At 42.7% G+C, this 23,412-nt stretch overlaps 1 protein-coding gene across 2 annotated transcripts in view; it reads left to right on the top strand.

Annotated features, from left to right (window-relative positions):
* Nucleotides 1–23,412, top strand: part of LOC126161563 (glutathione S-transferase-like) — a 100,904-nt gene that overhangs the window by 7,231 nt on the left and 70,261 nt on the right. Inside the window, exon 1 of one of the 2 annotated variants that reach the window (XM_049917504.1) lies at nt 18,127–18,266. The exons of the other annotated variant lie outside the window; for it this stretch is intronic. The gene's annotated coding sequence lies outside the window, so the exon portion shown is untranslated. Of the gene's footprint in view, nt 1–18,126; nt 18,267–23,412 lie in introns of those variants that run through there. 2 annotated transcript variants of the gene reach the window in all.

The raw sequence follows: 23,412 nt of genomic DNA, 5'->3' as shown, positions 1-23,412 counted from the left end.
GGACTCGCATTCGGGAGGATGACGGTTCAAACCCGCGTCCGGCCATCCTGATTCAGGTTTTCCGTGATATCCCTAAATCGCTTCAGGCAAATGCGGGGATGGTTCCTTTAAAAGGGCACGGACGGCTTCCTTCACCATCCTTACCTAATCCGATGAGACTGATGACCTCGCTGTTTGCCGGCCGGAGTGGCCGAGCGGTTGTAGGCGCTACAGTCTGGAACCGCGCGACCGCTACGGTCGCTGGTTCGAATCCTGCCTCGGGAATGGATGTGTGTGATGTCCTTAGGTTAGTTAGGTTTAAGTAGTTCTAAGTTCTAGGGGACTGATGACCTCAGAAGTTAAGTCCCATAGTGCTGAGAGCCATTTGAACCTCGCTGTTTGGTCCCTTGAATTTGCAATAACCAACAAATGTAGATACACATGAAACTTTATCAAAGTATGAAATAAAGAATATCAACGCTGCATTAGAAGCACGAAATCAAAAATGTTCATGAGTTGTTCAAGGACAAAAAAATGTTCAAATGTGTGTGAAATCTTATGGGACTTAACTGCTAAGGTCATCAGTCCCTAAGCCTACACACTACTTAACCTAAATTATCCTAAGGACAAACACACACACACACACCCATGCCCGAGGGATGACTCGAACCTCCGCCTGTTCAAGAACTATAGAGATTAATTCAAAAATCAAAACAGACACACTAACTGCATTTCTTGCGTGGCAAAAGAGGATCGCCGCCGGCAACGTCGCTTTCGAAATAAAGTAAAATTTATGCTCCAGTTCAGATAAAATTTTTGACAAGGTTTTGGTATAATTGTTTAGGTCAAATCTTACAAATATGTTCTGAACCACTTCCACTTGTCCAACTCCCTAGAAATTCTGCGCAAGTGCCCATGCATTCCGGCCGACAGTGCAGTTAGATTTAATGACCATGGCGTGATGCAACAGATAGGATTTTTCCATCATGGCTGCTCCCCCCCCTCCCCCCGGCCCGTCCCCTCACCATCCCTCTCGGAGCCAGGGCCCCCTATCCGCACCTCGCCCTCACCTCTTACTCTACGCCACTGACCCCATGCAAGAGAAGATTAATTTGTGCGTAGATCCACTGGCGTCAAGTAAGGACAGTCAGCATGCCATCCCATAAGATTTGGGACGATTTTATATTTTCCTGGATCCATGTGAGTGCTGACCTGAGAACAAACCCCTAATCAGCTTGTTTCCTGTCGAATCACGTCTAGCTGAACCTATAGCCTGTGAAGCAAGACTTTTTTTTGTATGTTTGTCCCCATTTTACACTTCCCCTTAGTAAGATAAACCCCAATACGAAACTCTCCAATGAGCCCTAGCCATACGTTTACCACTCTTCCCCTCCATCACTACATTAGTATCCAAGCAGTAAATGATCCACATACTCCAGCCACAGGTTCGTTGTCGATCTTTCTCGTCCTTATCGCTTGTTTGAGTTGCAGTGTCAATAGGCTGGTCGTAGGTAACTCCACCGAGTTATCGACGAACACATATATGCCTGCAGCAGTGGCCCATGTGCGTAAACAAGTACCGGAAATGGGATGGTCGGACTAAGTGGGGAGTCGGACCATCCGAGGTCGAATTAGCGAGGTTCTACTGCAACTACATCTTCAGGCCATTGGGAAATTCTGAATTACATACGATTCAATAGTGAATATTACTTCAAAACTGAGAAACAAGTTGTCTGTAGGGAATAAAGAAATAGTAAACATTCGAGGAGCCCAGTTTTGAGGTAGCAAATTCGTACAAACGGATGTTCGATTGTCATTGGTATGCTGAGTTAACAATTGTATTAATGTCATGCATGAACGAAACCTATGGAAAGGAATAAGGGTCTATAAGAGCAATTTTTAATGACAAAACCCACGGACTATGTCAAAAAGTTCAAATTTAATCGCAAAAAATCGCATAGTCTATTTCAATACGTTACTTTGTCACTCTTCTGAAGCAATCCGGATTGTCTTATTGAGAGTAACACTGTTCGTGATGTGTTTCTGATCGTCTGTGTCAAGACTACAGGACGTGTAAGGCTCTTCATCCCTGCATAACTGCTGCAGCCTAAACCCGTATGAATCTGTTCACTATATTCAAGCCATGGTCTTCCACTACAATATGTAACACCCTCCCTTCCATAATCAAATTAATTATTAGTTGATAGCTCGGGACGTGTCCTATCAACCTACCACTTCTTTAAGTCAGAAGTTGTGTCGTACGTCCCTTCTTTCCCCGATTCGGTTCTGTGTCTCTTCATACGTTATTTGACGTACCCAGCTAGTCCTCAGCATCTACTCTAGTGCCACATTCCAAAAGCTTTTATTTTCTTCTTGACTGTACTGTCAATGGTCTACGTTTCACTTCTATGTAAAGCTAAAGTTCATACAATTGCTTTCAGCACAAAACATCCTTACACCTTAATCGTGCATGGCATTGGGTATGGCTCTCATAAACCCACTGATTTCCATTCGTGTGGCAGTCGTGGTATCCTGACCAACGCGACCAGCAAAATCGTGGAAACGATAAACCCGTCTCGATAGGCCAAAATCCTGCCCCTCTCCAATTTCGTGTGCTGGTAGAAGTTCGTGACACGAGGCGTAACACAATCTTCTAACAAACACACATAATTCAAACGCTATTTCTAAAAGAGAAACCTGCTGTGTGACTTCTCCACAGTAGAGAATTAGCTTAGCGCCCACTCCTTCGCTGGCGTAGACTGTATGTTTCCATAGATTTGTTTGTCTTTCTTCAATCGATTTTTTTATGTTGTTCATAAACTGCAACACCATCTAAACTTTTCACGCTAATTAAGGCCATAGAAGCATGGTCTTTCCGCAATCTACTTCTGACCAAAAAGCAATTCCGGTAGTTGCAACCCAAGGTGTTTGGTAAAAATGCCTTCTTGTGGGGATATTCCCATGGAAACTTTCATCTACTAATAGATATTTCTGTATATATAAACGAGAAGTAAATACCAATTTTCATCGATTTAACTATAAAAAAGTTTTAGTAAAACGAAATATTTTGGTAAAAATTTTCATCCCATAATTCACCCCATTATGGTTCGAATGTCTAAAAACAGTGAAACATAAATTTTTCATTTCTGAGTGAGTAACCAAATACCAACTTTTCGTAGTTCTAGCTTCAAAATTGCCTTGATGGTGATATGTTTTCAAAAACCTTTCCAATCCTTATCTCACCCCCCTTAGAAGACGAATTTCGAACAATCCCTTCTTAAACGATGCATACAGTATGCGATCAACAGCCTCTCCAGATTTCAAGTTTCTGTCCTTAGCGGTTTGGGCTGGGCGGTGATGAGTCAGTCAGTCAGGATATTGTCATTTAAAGGTCGGTATAGGGAATGTAGATTGCGTTGCTCTTACCCAACTTACAAGTTAGTTGTCATGAAAATGCTAATCATTTCCATATTAATGCACTTATTATACTGTATGCAAACTTGACATTTGTTGCATGCCGCATTCATTATGGACTTGCCATTTCAATGGTCAACAGCATGTATAACGAAAAGACGGCTGTTGCGGCAAAACAGACTTTGCGATGCACATCTGACTGTCCCTTCTGTTTATAAGTGAAGTTTATAAAGACGTGTAGTGTAGTTGAATTCTTAAGCTCCGAATGCAGAACGTAATACGAAAGTGAGAATTGCTCTTGCCAGTAATAATCGTTGTTCAGGCTACCTTGAAATTTACCAGCTGCTTTTAATGGTTACTAGTTTGTTTACCGCAGTTACGTAAATTTGTCTCTGAAGAGCCCGTCGTCGGCTTCGTAGCTGCATCGATTGTTTCAGCATCGCATAGCAGAAGCTTGATCGCAGCCGGTCGTGCTGTGAGCCAAGGTCGCGTTACTTCTCCCTCTCCCTCGTGCCCCTTCTCTCCCTCCGTCCCTCCCTCCCTCCCGCCCTCCCTCTCTCTCTCTCTCTATCTCTCTTTCTCTCTCTCTGACTCAGCTTTCTACGCATCTTCCTTTTTTCTTCGGCAGTCAGCAAGGCCGAGAAAAATGTGCTGGTCATAATAAGCGGCTTGCCGGGCTCGATTGAGGGCTACACAGCGTCGGCTTCTTGGCGCGCTGTGCAACCAACCGTGTTGGTCGGAAAACCCGCGGGAGACCATTGTGTTGGGTAGCGCAGATGACTGTAAAACATTCTCATATCAAGTTACTGTTGCTGATAGTTCTACTCAGTACCTCATATAATACAGCTGGATGCAAATTATTTGATGCAGAAGGAAACGGTAGATGACGTCCTGGGAGAGTGTGTTTTTAACAAAAGAGATATAAAAAACAGTCTATAGTTACAATATTTGCCAAATGAGATGGGATACTTTGAACATTTAGGTACAAGAGCTGTATAATTAGCGCATGAATGAAACAGTCATGCGTCTCATAGTTGCAAGGCTTGCTCTATTTTCTCATTGATCACACACCATACCCTGCACATTGTAAACCGCCCATATTATTTTAGTGCTTTGATTAATGAAAATAATTAATTAAAACTTGCTTTAGTCTAGCTAGTTACGAAATTAGACAACAGGTGTCAATAATTAGCCAGATATTGATGGCGGACTTACTCCCAACGTATATGTGCCAACAAATGAAGTTCTGACCGTGAGACTAAGATGTTTGCCCTTTTGTCTCACATTTTTATACAGGGTGTTACAAAAAGGTACGGCCAAACTTTCAGGAAACATTCCTCACACACAAAGAAAGAAAATATGTTATGTGGACATGTGTCCGGAAACGATTACTTTCCATGTTAGAGCTCATTTTATTACTTCTCTTCAAATAACATTAATCATGGAATGGAAACACACAGCAACAGAACGTACCAGCGTGACTTCAAACACTTTGTTACAGGAAATGTTCAAAATGTTCTCCGTTAGCGAGGATACATGCATCCACCCTCCGTCGCATGGAATCCCTGATGCGCTGATGCAGCCCTGGAGAATGGCGTATTGTATCACAGCCGTCCACAATACGAGCACGAAGAGTCTCTACATTTGGTACCGGGGTTGCGTAGACAAGAGCTTTCAAATGCCCCCATAAATGAAAGTCAAGAGGGTTGAGGTCAGTAGAGCGTGGAGGCCATGGAATTGGTCCGCCTCTGCCAATCCATCGGTCACCGAATCTGTTGTTGAGAAGCGTACGAACACTTCGACTGAAATGTGCAGGAACTCCATCGTGCATGAACCACATGTTGTGTCGTACTTGTAAAGGCACATGTTCTAGCAGCACAGGTAGAGTATCCCGTATGAAATCATGATAACGTGCTCCATTGAGCGTAGGTGGAAGAACATGGGGCCCAATCAAGACATCACCAACAATGTATGCCCAAACGTTCACAGAAAATCTGTGTTGATGACGTGATTGCACAATTGCGTGCGGATTCTCGTCAGCCACACATGTTGATTGTGAAAATTTACATTTGATCACGTTGGAATGAAGCCTCACCCGTAAAGAGAACATTTGCACAGAAATGAGGATTGACACATTGTTGGATGAACCATTCGCAGAAGTGTACCCGTGGAGGCCAATCAGCTGCTGATAGTGCCTGCACACGCTTTACATGGTACGGAAACAACTGGTTCTCCCGTAGCACTCTCCATACAATGACGTGGTCAACGTTGCCTTGTACAGCAGCAACTTCTCTGACGCTGAAATTAGGGTTATCGTCAACTGCACGAAGAATTACCTCGTCCATTGCAGGTGTCCTCGTCGTTCTAGATCTTCCTCAGTCGCGAGTCATAGGCTGGAATGTTCCGTGCTCCCTAAGACGCCGATCAATTGCTTCGAACGACTTCCTGTCAGGACACCTTCGTTCTGGAAATCTGCCGCGCCACGGCTATTGCCCCGTGCTAATCCATACATCAAATGGGCATCTGCCAATTCCGCATTTGTAAACATTGCACTGACTGCAAAACCACGTTCGTGATGAACACTAACCTGTTGATGCTATGTACTGATGTGCTTGATGCTAGTACTGTAGAGCAATGAGTCGCATGTCAACACAAGCACCGAAGTCAACATTACTTTCCTTCAATTGGGCCAACTGGCGGTGAATCGAGGAAGTACAGTACATACTGACGAAACTAAAATGAGCTCTAACATGGAAATTAAGCGTTTCCGGACACATGTCCACATAACATCTTTTCTTTATTTGTGTGTGAGGAATGTTTCCTGAAAGTTTGGCCGTACCTTTTTGTAACACCCTATATATGGTTCTGTCCCTTTCAAAATAATTTTATTAATAATGAAGAGGTTTTAATATGTGAACACTTTCGCACGATGCAGTTATTTTATTCTAAAGGGATTCAAGGAAAACATACCTATTGGTTCATAATTCATTCACACAACAATTGAAGACGCTCATTTACCACACGCTTGTATGAATGTACTAATCGGAATCTGCTCAGCAAGCATGCTCCGGCTCTACTGATAATATTCCGCAACATCGCAGAACTTATTCATTTTTTTTTTTTTTACGAGTTCCTTGTACCGGCCCTGCTGTCTTGGTCTTAGGCTTGCTCGGGCTCGAATTACTCACTCTTTGCGCCAAAATATTTCCAGGCGTGACTTTCTCCCTTCTAGAACGATGGGGCAGCGATGTACTGTAGATGTGCCGTAGCAAAAGTGCTGAAAAGTAGATTCGATCCTTCAAGTATAGGATCGATAGCTGTACCCTTTCTACATCAGTGTGGAACAGGAAAAAATGTGATAAAGAGGGTGATTAAACACCTCTGGCACACGTGAAGTTAATTTATCAACATCCGTGGGAGCATGCGAGCCGAAGCTAACTGGTAATGGAACGAGTCAGTACCTAGTTCATATATGAAGACCACACGGAAAGAATGGGTTTAGTCCATTACATCGATTTTCCAGGAGAGCAATTTTAAAGGTTAAAACGTTACAGTTTCATTGGTTACTGAAAGATGCTTTTGTAATTTATGTGGCTGTGGGTATGTGGCACTTTCCAACCACCTTGGGTAGCGGTACTTGCGTCATCAGCTAACGTCACGGCAGTCATTTTGAATGATGTTAATCGCGTCACACTGCGACGTCTTGGATCACTGTACTTTGGGATGATGTCCTTGCTGTCTGCGAGAGGCAGTAGATCAGAGCGTCTTACTGTCGGTTTAGAACCTGACGAAGACCTCGAAGTAGTGGCAGAAAAACAAAATTTTTTGCAGTCTACAGATCATATTAGAGCAGAAAAAATAGTGTTTCAAACAACGAGACAGGGTCACAGGGAGCGTCTCTTGCGGCTTACAGTATGGTCTGTGGGGTATACGGTCATCCTCCCACAGTACAGGTGATGGAACTTTAAACTGGTCTGTGAAGTTGATCAATAACTGTATATTTAATAGTATCGTCACGTGCTCAATGCCAGCATGCATGCGGTATTTGTTTTCTACTTACGGGAGGAGGGAGAGGCAGTAAAAATCTTATCTGGTTATCTATCAGATGAAGTTAGTTGAGCTTTTATAGGTCATAATTTTTCTCTGATGGATGGTACAGAATAACGAAGATAGCGTGTTGGGGAGATAGATCTCAATGGACATGGATCTGTAGTATCTGTATGTAGTTTAGAGAAGCACCACAATGTAGTAGCAAAATTCACGTCCTTCCCTCAGTTCCCGTACTGTCTTTTATACTACTTCATGTTGCAGGAGCAGGCCTCATTTCCATAGAATGGTCAAAACACAGCTCTGTCACAGTCACTCAGCTTCGTCTGTTTCTGCACGAATTGCAAGAGGTGATAGATATAGTTTCCTCTGACCCCTACTCGGTTTCGATGTACACTGGAACAATCATCTGCGCAAAGGTGCGGGGATGGTAGCATGGTGTCTGAGGAGGCATTTGCAGGATGCATGGGGGCTGCCTAAAATTATGCGGTAATTTTACTGTAGGAGATAGATTCGAGGAAGGTGGATCGTTTGGAGACATAAGAGTACCAGAAATACGATTGAGTAGTGGTTGTAATCGTTAAAGGACACATTGCAGGTATGTGCTTGAATGGAAAGACTTGATTCCAAATCCCAGACAGCATTTCTAGTGGATAGCGTGGCATTAGAGATCTGAAAAGCTTGTGTACATGTCTTATGACCTCAATCATCACATCATCTACTACTCTTTGTGATCCTTCTCAATCAACCACGACCCTCTGACATTGCATCGAGATAGAATGCGTTACAAATACAGGGTTATTACAAATGATTGAAGCGATTTCACAGCTCTACAACAAGTTTATTATTTGAGATATTTTCACAATGCTTTGCACACACATACAAAAACTCAAAAAGTTTTTTTAGGCATTCACGAATGTTCGATATGTGCCCCTTTAGTGATTCGGCAGACATCAAGCTGATAATCAAGTTCCTCCCACACTCGGCGCAGCATGTCCCCATCAATGAGTTCGAAAGCATCGTTGATGCGAGCTCGCAGTTCTGGCACGTTTCTTGGTAGAGGAGGTTTAAACACTGAATCTTTCACATAACCCCACAGAAAGAAATCGCATAGGGTTAAATCGGGAGAGCGTGGAGGCCATGACATGAATTGGCGATCATGATCTCCACCACGACCGATCCATCGGTTTTCCAATCTCCTGTTTAAGAAATGCCGAACATCATGATGGAAGTGCGGTGGAGCACCATCCTGTTGAAAGATGAAGTCGGCGCTGACGGTCTCCAGTTCTGGCATGAGCCAATTTTCCGCGGGCTACGCGTGAAACTTGCCCGCACGCGTTCAACCGTTTCTTCGCTCACTGCAGGCCGACCAGTTGATTTCCCCTGACAGAGGCATCCAGAAGCTTTAAACTGCGCATACCATTGCCGAATGGAGTTAGCAGTTGGTGGATCTTTGTTGAACTTCGTCCTGAAGTGTCGTTGCACTGTTATGACTGACTGATGTGAGTGCATTTCAAGCACGACATACGCTTTCTCGGCTCCTGTCGCCATTTTGTCTCACTGCGCTCTCGAGCGCTCTGACGGCAGAAACCTGAAGTGCGGCTTCAGCCGAACAAAACTTTATGAGTTTTTCTACGTATCTGTAGTGTGTCGTGACCATATGTCAATGAATGGAGCTACAGTGAATTTATGAAATCGCTTCAATCATTTGTAATAGCCCTGTACTATAGAATTATCTAGCTGGGGCGGTGTGAGGGAGTTGCAAATACCGCTTACATACCACGTTCCTTAGCCGAATCACCTTCAAAATGCGGTAATTTTATCACAAGGTTTCAATGTGGGCGAAGTGTTGGTCTGATAATACACATTTCTACCATCACCGTCTCGGTATTTGTCTAGAAAAAACCACCTCATTCAGAGGTAATGTCGTACCTCAATTTATAAAGCCAGTATAGCTTTTAACACGAACGCTTGTATGCATCTGTAGAACCAAGACCGCTTGTGACATTAACATACAGTAGTTGCTGCAATCAGGTTTTTTTAACATCTGACCGATTACGTCTCTCTTTCTACGACACAGTGGTAGCACTCACAAGAAAAAACCTATGAGACACGCCCACCCATCATTGATTTTCGGTCAGTATTATTGTGCATCATGTGGAATCATTTATTGGTCAAGTATTATACTTAGTAGTAGTAGGGGATACGTGATAGGATTGCCTTGAGCATCAGGCTTATAATGTATGTGTTTGTGTTCCAACATGTGCAAAAGGGAATGACTATGTCCAGTCGTAAGGAAGGTATGGATTTGACATCGAGTACTGGGATAGCAAAGGGAAGAGTATGTCAAGTCATAAGAATGGTAAATATATTTCTATTTCCAGAGCCACAGCTGTATTTCCGATACTTCACTCATTGTCGAATGTCATTCAACTGAGACCTCAATCGTAATATTTAGTTGTAAGCACATGGATAAAATATATATGTGATCGGTTTCCTAGAGTGATGATTCTACCTGTGCATGCTTGCCGTGCAGGGCTGGTGACGTGTGGGGATGATTTACGTTTCCCATTAACGGTAGAAGCCCTCCAAATGGAGAGACCTGTTGGAGTGCACGAATGTAGACGTCTTAACCGGATTGTCCTCTAGACGACTGAATAGCGAACTAATACTTAGTATGTGTTGGATAGCTTTCGTGATCACATGGAAATTTGACTAGATTCAATATGGACATGTGTTTGTGCTGGACCATTTTACCATCCCATATGAATTGTTCAGTTGACTGCTTCTTCACATTTTACGTCTTTATTTAGTTGAGAGAACATCGATTGTGTTGTGTGCATCTAGCATGTGGAAGACACATTTGCCGGTTCTACAGACGTGAGAAACACCTTAGTTGACCTTGTAAATTATAGGGATGATTTTGAATCTTTTACATCACCAACATCGGTATTCGAGGATGGAAATATCAGTTTCCTCTATTTGTTTCGAGTTCTCACATAAAGGTCCCTGTAGACGGGATAAGGGCTAAGGTTTCAGGTTTGTAAAGAAATAATTTCCAGTCTATATCTTCGGAAATATGTTGTGCGAGCGATCGGTAGGCTACTGCTGTCTGCTTGATATCGAGAAGTACCGCGAAAATAGTAAAATATTAAGGCGAACCATGCAAAAATATATGTGTTCTTGTAATCCCACAGTCTGGAGACGGGTGTAGAAAAGCAAGCAAGCAATCAGGTCCGGACCACAAACAGTAAAGTATTTGTGACAAGGGGAAGCGAGTCCGAATTTGTAGAACAGTTCTGAGCGTGACTTTGGTCCACTGAGGGTGAGCTGGTCATGCTCCTGTCCTCGGTGGGAGAGCAGTGTAATTGAGTAGGAGGCTTTCCATATTTGATGATATATAGGGTACACGATGATATATTGATGGGTCGCAGGTCGATTTCACGTTCTAATATTCAAGCTCTTGCCCTCAGTGGGTGGGCATTGTAATTGAGGAAGAGTCTTTCCATGTTTGACGATATGTAGGCTCGTTAGAGGATTTAATTGTTGGTGCAATATGGTGTCTGTGTAAAATAGTTTTTTGCCGCTGAAAGCCTTGTCTGCAGAAAGAAGAAACAAGGCTGACAGTGCTTCCACATCGATGGCATCAGTAATTCGGCGGGTAAATTCGATAAGAGCCAATCATAATGCTAGATTCATTCACAAGACAGCCTTTGTGCTGGGACAGATTTGAACAAGATTTGAACAAGATGGAGGCAAGGTATGTATGGAAAGTTCTGAGAAAGCAAGTGTCAAAGACAAGTTTAAGCATACCATCCATCTCTGGCGGGGATGCTGTCACTCATCTGCCACTGTAGCATTAGGACATCTCCAGACCTGTAGCTGTAGGATACCGAAAATTCATGACTTTTTTTCTCTTCTGTATGGCAGTGCTTCGATTTCTGTTTGCGTAATAGTTCTGAAATGCCCCCATCTGTGCTTAGACAGCGATCTATTTCCAAACAAGGAGAATGCTCTTATGATTAAGGGTGTTTTCGCAAGTGTGCACAGGCTTTTAGCTGTGTGAACGTTTAACGTTTCTGAGAGGTATATTGACAGCAGGATGAGCATTCCACCCTGAGGCGTGACCCACACTGGGTATGCAGGTATGGCTAGACACCTCACGCATGATCTGCTAGAATTGCTAGGGAGAAAACAGTGTATGCTATTCTGGAACTGATTTCTGCAGCGTCACTTGGCAATTGGCTCTTTGCCAGACTGCAGGTAGGGGGAGGGTTCACGTCAGCAGTGTCGAACACGTGCAAGCACAGCCCACCTTGGAGCATCTGTGCTTTGAAAATAGGTCTTCCGCTCCTGTCCAATCGCATCATCAGTGGCACCTAGGTGATCACATATTTCGAGAGGAATTTCTCAGGTGCCAAGTATGAAGCGGATGCCGCCACCTCATGCTTGAGGGACCCAAATGTGCACCTGTGCTTGGATTGGCAGTTAACAGCGACGTCACTTCATGGGGGTTGCCGCTAGCCTCCTCTGCGGTCTAGTGGACAGGGGGGAGGTGGGCAGTGCCTGTGTATGTTCTTTACATGTCTGTTGCATTATTTTGTGAGCAGGTCTGTAGGCTGTGCTGTGCACTATTTGGACAGTTTACGAGTACTGAGCATGTCTACACATCAGACGGAATGGAAAACAGCGCTTTCTGGTGGCAGTACTGTGTACTAGGTCAGTTGGACTCTAGACCTCGTGGTGGAGACACGGGATTGTGGTAGTGGCTCAAATTGTTTAAATAAAGACTGGTGCATGATTTCAACAGCTGATGATTAGCAAGCATGGTTGCAGAGTCTTTTAGGGGTTTGCATGTCTGTAGGTTGTGTGGCGTGACCCCAAGCATGTCAGAGCATGTGTCTTGTATCAGTGTAATAAATATACTACATCCCTAAATAAATTATTCCAAAATAAATAAAGTACTCTCCTTCCCCTCTCCAACAGCCTGGCACTAATCAAGTCCTTTGCCCATGAATCTGTAGGAGGTGGCGGTTGGATGACAGGTTAGTGGAGGTATCCCAAGTGACCTATCTTCCCGTGCATTTCTTAGGTTAGTAGAGATAACCTTGGTGTAATGCATTATCCTGTTGAAATTTGAACTTCCCACCATTTTTCTGGTGGAGGAGAGGGGAGAGGAGGGGAGTGGGGGTTAGGTTAATGGAGGCAGCCCAAGTGTCCTTTCTTTCGCGCCATTTTCTTAGGTTAATAGAGGTAGCCCAGTTGACCTATCTTCTCGCCATAATTCAAACTTGGCGCCAGTTCCTAGGATACTTTTCTTCCCCCCCCCCCATTTTCTTAGGTTAGTAGAGGCTGCATTGTCCTGATGGAACTTGAACTTCCCACCAGGTGGGGGGGGGGGGCGTGGCAGGGGGGTGTGGCACTTTCCCACCGTCTTGGATAGCGGTACTTTGGGCCAGAAACTGCCTTGGGGTTGGGTGACATCACGGCCACAATCTTGGATGACGTCATCAACTGACGCCGGTTGATGACGTCATCGCTGCCATCTAGGATAACAGTATTTTGGTGCAGAACAGACCTTGCCCCAATACTTACATTGATCCTGCAATATTAATCACTTGAAAATGTTACATAGTCAAATGTATTCCCAAAACTTCATTACATTAATTAATTTTTGTTGTTGTGATTTTTCTCGTCAGGGTATGTGTTTTGTATGAATTTCTGTGTCCTCATCATTACTGCCTGAAAAAACCTTATGTGACGGGGGGAAACCAGTAACATTTCTGAATTTACCGTATCAAAAAACATTAAAACCAACTAAAAATATCGAGAAAAAATTGCGAAGTATAGATTGCTAGACCTGTGTTATTTGAGTTTTCTGTTTATCTTAGTGGAGGAACTTCCAGTAGTTCGAATGAGGAAATGTGTTTGACATGGGTACAATTAAGCCTCGCTCACTCGAAGCGCTACTGCATACAACATTCCTTGGAACATTCTAGTGGAAACTGCCAATACGCAGGGGATCGACAATAAATTAGAAAGTGTGTGTTAAAAACAGTGGTGTGGTTAACACCGCCATTGTATGGAATAACTAAGAAAGTGAGCTATTAAACTGCTGGACAAGGGAAAAAAACAAAGATAAAATTACGAGAACTAGAAGCACTATTATTCTTCATAATAAAAAGGTAAATAGAGAGAGATCGGCACTAAAGTAGCGGAAGAGTGATGGGAACAGTGGTCTTGTTTGTGATTCACACCGGCATTATCTAGGGTCGTGCAAAAAGAAACATTAAATTGGCTGACGAGGGAAAGAAAGGCATAAAGATAAGATTATGAGAAGTTGCAAGTTATGCCAGCAGATAGAAACGTGCATGTCATTCAAAGTAAAAAGAGACTCCGGAAGAAATGAAAAGCACTAAGTGTACTTCGTGAACGTAGTAAGAATTTGGTATTACCGTGTTAGCTTTTGTCATTTGCCTGGCAATGTCTGAGACGTTTTATTACTGATTTACATTTCAATTCTAAGCACATTCGTTCAAAAAACCATAACAGATAATATCGTTAAGGGTCTAGTTTATATTTATTCTCACTACCAATTAATAAAATATGTCAAGTAAGTTGCAGCTTATCACTGACAGTTACTAAGTCCATAAATGTTGAAGCACGTGACACGCTACCGGAATTCTTCTCACGTGGTTGTCAACCATTCGACTGGTCGTTTTAGAGAAAACTGATAAACACTCCCCCTTAATTTTTTTCTGATGTAATTCAGTCCCCAAGCCGGGGTCAGTCAGTAATCCAACTGTCGAAAAAAGTTTCCAACTGGCAATAGATATGTAGGCGACTTGCCTACAACAAATAATTGCATAGCCGTCCGGTATAATCAGTTAACGGAGTACAATTTATTTGTGAAAAACTCACACTGAGAAGAAAACTAAAAACAACAGAGAAGTAACAAAAACTAGGAGATTCTATAGTCTTACGGCAAAGATAAAAAACAACACATGACCAAAAAAAACTCTCGCGCACTTTTGATCTCACTTTGCACTAGACATGAAAAATATCACTGCCACACAGCCCCCCCATTAAAGTGCGGAGCCCCAGGGATATCTTGATACTTGAATTTTATTTGACGTCCAGCTCTGGTGTGCGTCGGATGTCTCGGGGGCGGTGACGTTGTTGTTTGTGGTGGTGATTCACCTGTCTCGGACGGTGTACTGAGCGGTGTTTGGGTATGCTCTGCGTCCATCAGGTGTTGATGCACAGGCGTGGTGTCAGAGGTCGGAGAGGGTAAAACCCATGCTGGCTTGACACGTTCAATCGATACCTTTGCCGGAACACCATTGTACATTATGTCCACGGTATGCTTATTTCTACTCAGCACCTGAAATGGGCCCGTATATGGTGGTTGTAAAGGCGATTTGACTGAGTCTGTTCGCAACATTACGTGAGAGCAATTGTACAAGTCTTTGTGTACAAACACCTTACGGTTACCATGGCGAGAAGGTGGCGGGCAACGTATATTTGTGCAGTGACGTTTTAGCTGCTGCACCCAGTGTGTGAGGCCCTCTGATCCAGGTAGTAAGGTTGGTACTAAATAATCTGCAGGAATTCGTAGCGGCTCGCCGTAAACCATCTCGGCAACTGATGCACCAATATCGGGTTTGTGAGCTGATCGCAGGCCTAACAACACTAATGGTAATGCTTCCGTCCATCTCTCTTGATGACACATCAATGCTGCTTTGAGTGTTCTGTGCCATCGTTCGACCATACCATTACTGGCAGGGTGATAGGCAGTCGTGTGGTGGCGTTGGAAACCGCACATTTTGGATAGCTCGAGGAACAACGTAGATTCGAACTGACGTCCTTGGTCAGTTGTGACATGAAGGGGTCACCAATTATGTAGGCGACTTGCCTACAGCAAATAATTGCATAGCTGTCCGGTATAATGAGTTGACGAAGTACAATTTATTTGTGAAAAACTCACACTGAGAAGAAAACTAAAAACAACAGAGAAGTAACAAAAACTAGGAGATTCTATAGTCTTACGGCAAAGATAAAAAACAACACATGACCAAAAAAACTCTCGCGCACTTTTGATCTCACTTTGCACTAGACATGAAAAATATCACTGCCACAGATAACTTGCCAACCATTCATGTGGGATCATACTCATAACGCCAATTTTCCGAGTTCAAAAGTGTGTAACGCGAGGCCCGTTCAAGGAGCTGGCAAACCAACTACTACTTCTCAGAATATTTTGTACTTAATGAGATTTATCATGAACAATATCTCTTTCTCTGCGCAAGAGCTCTCTTCATGGAATCAATAGTAGAAACGCGAATAATCTATATGAAGACTAATAATCATTTAATTTCGTCCATAAATGTGTCCGTTATTCAGGACCACACATTTTATGTGGCTTCGTAACAATCGTAAAAAACTTCGCTACTAATAATGTACAGTTTAAGAGATGCCTAAGGATATATTGGTGGACAACTCTTTCTGCCCCATTGATGTATTTCTTAGAAAAACCAGTTGATGTGTATATTATTAGTAAAGTCATATAATGTGTTACATAAATTATAACTTCTGCACGTCTTCGGTGCAATAATGCAAGATGTGTATGTAAGTGTTGTAAACTAAGTACATTTATTTATGGGAAAGTACATACGTCCAAAAATGTACAATTCCACAGGAAACTTCAGCCAGAAACGGTTATTATCCGTTCCTCACAGCAAGACGACTACGAGGTTTGACAAAAGAAGAGAGAGAGGGACTGCTTGCATTACCAATTGTTGTTGTTGTTGTTGTCTTCAGTCCTGAGACTGGTTTGATGCAGCTCTCCATGCTACTCTATCCTGTGCAAGCTTCTTCATCTCCCAGTACCTACTGCAACCTACATCCTTCTGAATTTGCTTAGTGTATTCATCTCTTGGTCTTCCCCTGCGATTTTTACCCTCCACGCTGCCTTCCAATACTAAATTGGTGATCCCTTGATGCCTCAGAACATGTCCTACCAAACGATCCCTTCTTCTGGTCAAGTTGTGCCACAAACTTCTCTTCTCCCCAATCCTATTCAATACTTCCTCATTAGTTATGTGATCTACCCATCTAATCTTCAGCATTCTTCTGTAGCACCACATTTCAAAAGCTTCTATTCTCTTCTTGTCCAAACTATTTACCGTCCATGTTTCACTTCCATACATGGCTACACTCCATACAAATACTTTCAGAAATGACTTCCTGACACTTAAATCTACACTCGATGTTAACAAATTTCTCTTCTTCAGAAACGCTTTCCTTGCCATTTCCAGTCTACAGTAAGCAATTATTTTTAGCGATGTACACTGATGACCATTAAAACTGCAACACTATGAAGGCGGCATCCAAATTGCCATGAACTGATGCTCGGATGTGCAAATCATTAGCATTTCATCACAACTGCACAAAGCAGATATGAGTAACGTCACATATATTCCGTATATAAGAGAACATTACACAGCGGGTTCCTTATTCAGAAATCGCTTCTGAATATTAGCTGTATGTGAGAAGATCGTATTATATCTCATGTAGGATGGAGGAACGTGTTGGAATACGACAGCGGCAGGGTCGTCATCAATCAGGACGTGGTTTATGTTCACGTTGATCGTGACCCCGCGAATATGAAATCGATGGGTTCAGGAGCACAGGATCGCACAGTTGAGGCACGTTACTTGAGCTAGCTAGCAAATGGGCTTGTTTTACAGTAAGACAAACATCCACAAGAACAGAGCGCCGACGAATGAAGCACTACTGACTGTCAGCACAGCTAAATATTGACATCGTGATCTGACGTCAGCTTGCATGCAATCGTCTAGTCATGGGCCCTGCAGATTTAATAGTCAACGTCTGAGCTTCCTTCCAGTCTGCGGGACGATGCGTTATAAGGAAAAACGATAGATGTAGACGTCATATTTTTTTTCCTCCAGCAAACTGCTAACGAAAAATAACAACGTAACACCCAACTACATATCAGTGTGTTTCCCGCAGCACGAGGAGAAACGGTTCTTCCTTTACGTATTAGCCATTTGTCAAGCTTACAACTGACTGGATAGACGTCAATTAAGTCAACTCGTCCACTATTCCTTTAGCATCTCTCTACGTTAACAATAAAATGAATATAATTTAATGAAAAGCCGTTGTTAATAAGAACTTTATGAAGTCCACGACCGGTTTCGGCATTTATATCACATCATTTTCAAGTGAATCTGAAATTGCCATTGTTAATGCATAATACGATGGATATATAAATATTTTACATAACAAGAGATGAAAACTACAGAAATAATATAAAAAACAGAAATAAAACTTTCATTGTACTATAGAGAAGCAACGTCAAATGATAAAAACAGTAAAAGTTGCATGAATTGAAAAAATTGTATGCCCAAAGACATCTTTTTGTCTTGATTATAAAATCTGTCTACAATTTGATACATTGCTTGCTATAGCTTTTAGAAATGTTGTATTCTGACGTGTAAAAATATCAAAATGCATGCTTTACCAACAAAAGAGTAATACTTTTTTTTAGATTTAATAAAAGTGTAATATAGTCGCAGTGGACGTGACGTCAAAGTGAGTGGAAAGTTATGCCCTCTAGCGTGCTAAAGTTGAACCACAGGGGACACTAGAGGGCTCTGGTGTAGATTAGACGCACCGCAGACTGCTTACAAAAGCATACTCGTAAACATTTTCGAAGTTGCGCAGCATCTGTAAAGGACGTTGCCAAAACCGGTGTTTCTTAGTGTGTATTGCTCTTCAAGCGTGTTTTTCTTAGGTTTTTCCAGGTGGGTATAAATTTCTGTTTCTTTATGTACGTCCATAAAGTACCCCTTCTTCATTTTTGACGGATTACCAGATCGTTTCCGATGCTGTGTACAGTGTGACTATCTTGTGTGAAGTGAGCTGCGTAGGTGCACTTACTTCTTACGTCTTTTTCGTTTTAATTTTGTGTCTTAATTGTATTGCATTTTAAAGATCCTTCCTTTTTGTCTGATATAGGTAGCCTTGCATTCAGGGCACTAAATTTTGTGTTTGCCACAGTTTTGATATGTCTTGCGTTGTGTTAATGCCATATATTAAAAGACATAAAAATGTTGGCTGAGATGTATATGCGATGTTTACATCATTTTTAAAGACTATGCAGTCTACGTTAGACCTGCCCATTGAAAGGAAACAGTACGAATTGTTTGTTATGTAGTACCCCGTTTTGTGTTCGTTGATTCCTATTAGATTTAATGAATTATAAATTTCATCATCGACCATGCTGTGATAGCCGTCATTCCTGGCCGTATTTCGCAACCAGCGAAATTCCGTTTTTACTTCACTAGCATGTTGTGGCAGTTTAACCCTTGGGTCATTTTTTTGTCGCACTCTGTCCCAGGTACAGCCTAACAGACTGGTGTATTTAAATAGCCATAAAAATTGCATTTAACAATTTCAGTGAAAAACGTAAAGCTTTTATGCAAAAGGTTAGAGTAATACCACACAAAATATATATTCAAATAAATTTTAAAGATTATTTTTACGAAAAAACGCATTTAAACAGAAAGCTGATCAAAATGAACACAGTATTACATGCTAATGTTAATATTATGGAAACTCAAATACCTTGCACTCCAAACTTTACTTTTTGCTATATCTTTTTTATTTTGTATTATACATGTAATAATAAAACGTAAAAAATCCCATAAAACATTCAAAAAATGAAAATTTCACTACTACTTTGTAGGTTATTAGTTTCCTTCACAGAGGTTTTGTTTGCACTCGCAGGACATTTTTGGAGAGATTAGAGTCAGATTGGTTTCTTGCAACGAAGGCACGTTTGTATTCGTTTTTGGGCCACAGGTGGGGCATGTTTTGCGTTTTTCTAATCGTTCTACAACGAATTCCGTTCTCTACACCCAAAACACCGTGAATGGGATACCGAACGAGATGCCGCAGTGGTGAGCACACTGGACTCTCATTCCGGAGGATGACTGATCAAACCCGCGTCCGCCCATCCTCATTTAGTTTTCCGTGACTTCCTTAAATCGCTCCAGGCAAATGTCGGAATGATTCCTTTGAAAGGGCACAGCAAACTTCTTTCCCCATCCTTCCCTAACCCGACCTCGTGTCGACGGGACGTTAAAACACTAATATACTCCTCCTCTACGGTGAATGGATGCACAAAGTACACGGGGTAGGTCATAGTCAATGACTCGCTTTTTATGTGTGGTGCCACCAAGGAGTTAACAAAATTAAAGCTACATATCAGAGTGTCGCCTTTGTAAGAATTATGAAGGACAAACCCATACACCCCACTTATGTCCAACATGTGGAAAAAATGCAATTGGCCAACGTTGGAAGAGGCTTCGACGACAAGAATGATTTGTTTCAACCATATATACTTCTAGCAAAACCTTTACTAAAGATTCAGTCTCTACACTTCTGTCGTCATCACGTTTCATTCAAGGAATTCACAGGTGGGAAAACAAAATCGTCTTCACTTTCGCACTGTTCCTATTCTGAATTATGTTCGCTTTCAGTTTGGTTGTCACCATCTGATCCAACATCACTTCCTAAACTGTCCACAGGTTTTTTTTTTTTAAACGTATCCTCAAAATCAGGTTCCATAACACGAACAGTAGAAGACCTGGCTACTGAATCTATAACGCAAAGTCGCACTTGCGATCTCAGAGACCGCTAACACGATAGAACAGTAATAGTACAGGTAGACGTCGCATTCATCTACATTTATACTCCGCAAGCCACCCAACGGTGTGTGGCGGAGGGCACTTTACGTGCCCATGTCATTACCTCCCACAGTCGCGTATGGTTCGCGGGAAGAACGACTGCCGGAAAGCCTCCGTGCGCGCTCGAATCTCTCTAATTCTACATTCGTGATCTCCTCGGCAGGTATAAGTTGGGGGGAAGCAATATATTCGATTCCTCATCCAGAAACGCACCCTCTCGAAACCTACTGACGAAGAAAATCACCGCAGCTTCAGGAAAGAGCTGGAAAATGCTGTAATCTCCTACCTCACCTCTATGCATTAGCAGAAGAGTAACAATAAACGCTAGCGGTATGTGAGAGCGCACATGGGACTTTTTAGGTATGTGATAAATACCAAAAGCATGTCTATGTTGATTCATGGCAGTGGAAATATCTAAAAAATTAATGCTGTTTTTCCGCTGGTGCTTGCCAGTAAAAACACTATTATAATGCATTTTGTTAGAGACATTTACACACTGGTCAAATTCTTGTTGTGATGATGATGTTTGGTTTGTGGGACACTCGACTGCACTGTAATAACTCCCGTACCAATTTTTACACAGTCCATTTTCTTTTCACAATCGAATCTAGTCACTCTCACAAATGATGATGATGAAATCATGAGAACAACACAAACACCCAGTCCCCGGGCAGAGAAAATCCCCAACGTGGCCGGGAATCGAACCCGGAACCCCCGTGATCCAGAGGCAGCCCTTGACCACGAACTGCGGACATATTCTCGTTGTGAGCCACAGAATAAGACGGAATACGTTATCAGCATAACTTTTGTAGTACACTAAGCAAGCGTCAATTTTTAAGTCCACTTCTGTTGTTTTTACTATTTGTCGTTGCTTCGCTATAGCGCAGTGGAAGTATAGATTGTTTCTGTACTTACACTGTACGTATCTTAGCATAGTTATTCATCTTCTGTTATGTAAAATGTGTCTACATCAATCATGTTATGCGTTAACAACGGCAGTTGCAGACACATTTGAAAAAAGCCTAGAATAAACGTCTCATTAGCAGCTGACGCCACTTTTCATTAATTTAACATACAGTTGTGCCATCGTCGCCCTTCGAACATGGAGAAACTAATAATGAAATGACTTCTTACAAACAAGGGAAGCATACACACAACAGGTAATTGATTTTGCTGTGTCAAGATTGTAGTACGTACTTAGATGTAACAAAAAATGCTGCTCTAATAATAAGCTTTTCAAGCACTTTCAATAAATCGAGATTCAAAGTTTTTCGAGCAGTTGCATGCCGTAGGAGAGCGCCTACCACCGAGCAGTGGCAGACCACAAATCTGTCCTAATGAAGTTCAGGTCTCGTTATTTTTTGTTCTAAGCTTCCACCAGACGCTTGGGTGCCTGCTGTTCATTCGCCGTTGAAACTACTGGTAACGGCTCCAGTTAAAAAACACATTAACAGTGTATTTGGCATGAACAGAAATGAAAGATCGTCCCGGGTGGTTATGAGCTGTCGACTAGCATCTCGATCACTTTTGGTATCGAAATGAAGCGATCTTTAACACAGTGGGTAAGAAAGCAGGCGGCGTCGGCCCATTCCACGAATAGGGGACACAGCTGTTTCCTATTGCTCTTCAAAAGTAGTACAAATACAGTGTCCATTATTCAAAGCAGGTATAGTCCGCTATGACTTCATTGCGATACGCACATATGTGTTAAGATAAATAAATACTCATCAGTATTCTTTAGTATGGCTACCTTGCTTCGACTCTGCCATTTCGTTATTATTATTATTGTTGTTGTTTTCTGAAGTAACGTGCTTCGTTGTAACTTGTAATGATACCAGTCTCCTATGGAAAATAAAAAAATTAATGCCGAAACGATCGGACTTAGTGTTTTGCTTAGGCCGGTGCTCCGGTAATGTGTTAAGTAGTCTCGTAAAACGGAACCTCGAGTCGTCACAAACCCTCGAGAAGCTGGCCGTACTAAAGCAGCAGCATTTGTTACAACTATGTATGTCCAGGTACTACATCCTTAAGACACATGAGGGAAAATTTGGATGGGGCTCCTCCACGCCCGTACGAACGTGGTGACCAAACCAAAAGTTCTACTATCACTTCCGTATAATATGTTAGTTTTCAAATCGTGAGTCACAGGATGTGGGCTGTGATGTTGTCCATGCGTCTAGATAGAATTACTCATTGACATGGACCGTCAGGAGACAGAAAGTGGACTAGAGCGATCGAAGGATAGCGGTTTGTAAGGGCAGAGGGAAAAAGTGCCAAGGTAAAAAACCTCTGCGACAGTAGGACGGGTAATAAGGGCAGCAGCGGCTTGGTAGCTGCGACAGTGCATGCAAGGTGTGGTTATGTTAGTGCGAGGTATCGTGCATCGTTACCTTTGTTGTTGCGGGTGCTCGTTGTAGGGCCTGCTGCAGCTTCTGCGTCCCTGTAACAGTTAAAGATCGTCACACATTAGTGAGTGATCGGTCATAGATCAGCTCACAGTGTAGTGTGTGTGTGGTTGGTTTGCGTGCTGTGTACAGTACGGCTTCCCAGCGATTGCCTGTTTTTCGGTGGGCCGAGCATCCTGGGTTGGCAGTAGTAGCTGTGTTGCAGGGGCTCGCCAGTACCGTCGTGTTAGCTTGCTATGGACCATAGATGTTTAGTTTCTTGCTAATAGTGTCTTTGGTCTATTATGTTTCCGTCTGTGGTTGTGGTCGTAGTTATCCAGATAGAGGATAAACGGTTTACGCTATTGTATCGTGTTTCGGTACAGTCGTGTGGAGAGTTTTTGGAATACCTGTAAGATGGTATCTAGCCGATATTCCTGGTGAAGATCCGCGCTTTGTGTGTAGCGCGGAGCGTTGCTTATGGTTCTGAGTACATTGTTCTGTATGAGCTGCAGGCGGCGCAGGCGAGTGGGCGCAGCGTATCCCCAGACGGGAGCAGCATACGTCATCAGAGGTCTGATAAGTGTGGTGTACATGGACCTGGACACCCTCCTATTCAGTGTGCTTGCTAGGCCTTTTAAGCATAGGGTAGAGTTGTTTGAGCCTCGCATTTGCTTTGTTGGTCACGTGTTGAATGTGGTCCCCCCCAAAGTAGTTTCCGGTCCAGCCAGACACCGAGGTATTTGACCTTCTGTCGGAAACGTACTGGGCGTGCATGTAGTGTTGTTAGGTTGCAGTGTTGATATTTGCGCAGT

The sequence above is a fragment of the Schistocerca cancellata genome, chromosome 2, assembly GCF_023864275.1.
Source record: "Schistocerca cancellata isolate TAMUIC-IGC-003103 chromosome 2, iqSchCanc2.1, whole genome shotgun sequence".
NCBI lineage: Eukaryota > Metazoa > Arthropoda > Insecta > Orthoptera > Acrididae > Schistocerca > Schistocerca cancellata.
Note: the sequence above shows the minus strand (reverse complement) of the source record. Positions and strands in the feature narration are given on the sequence as shown.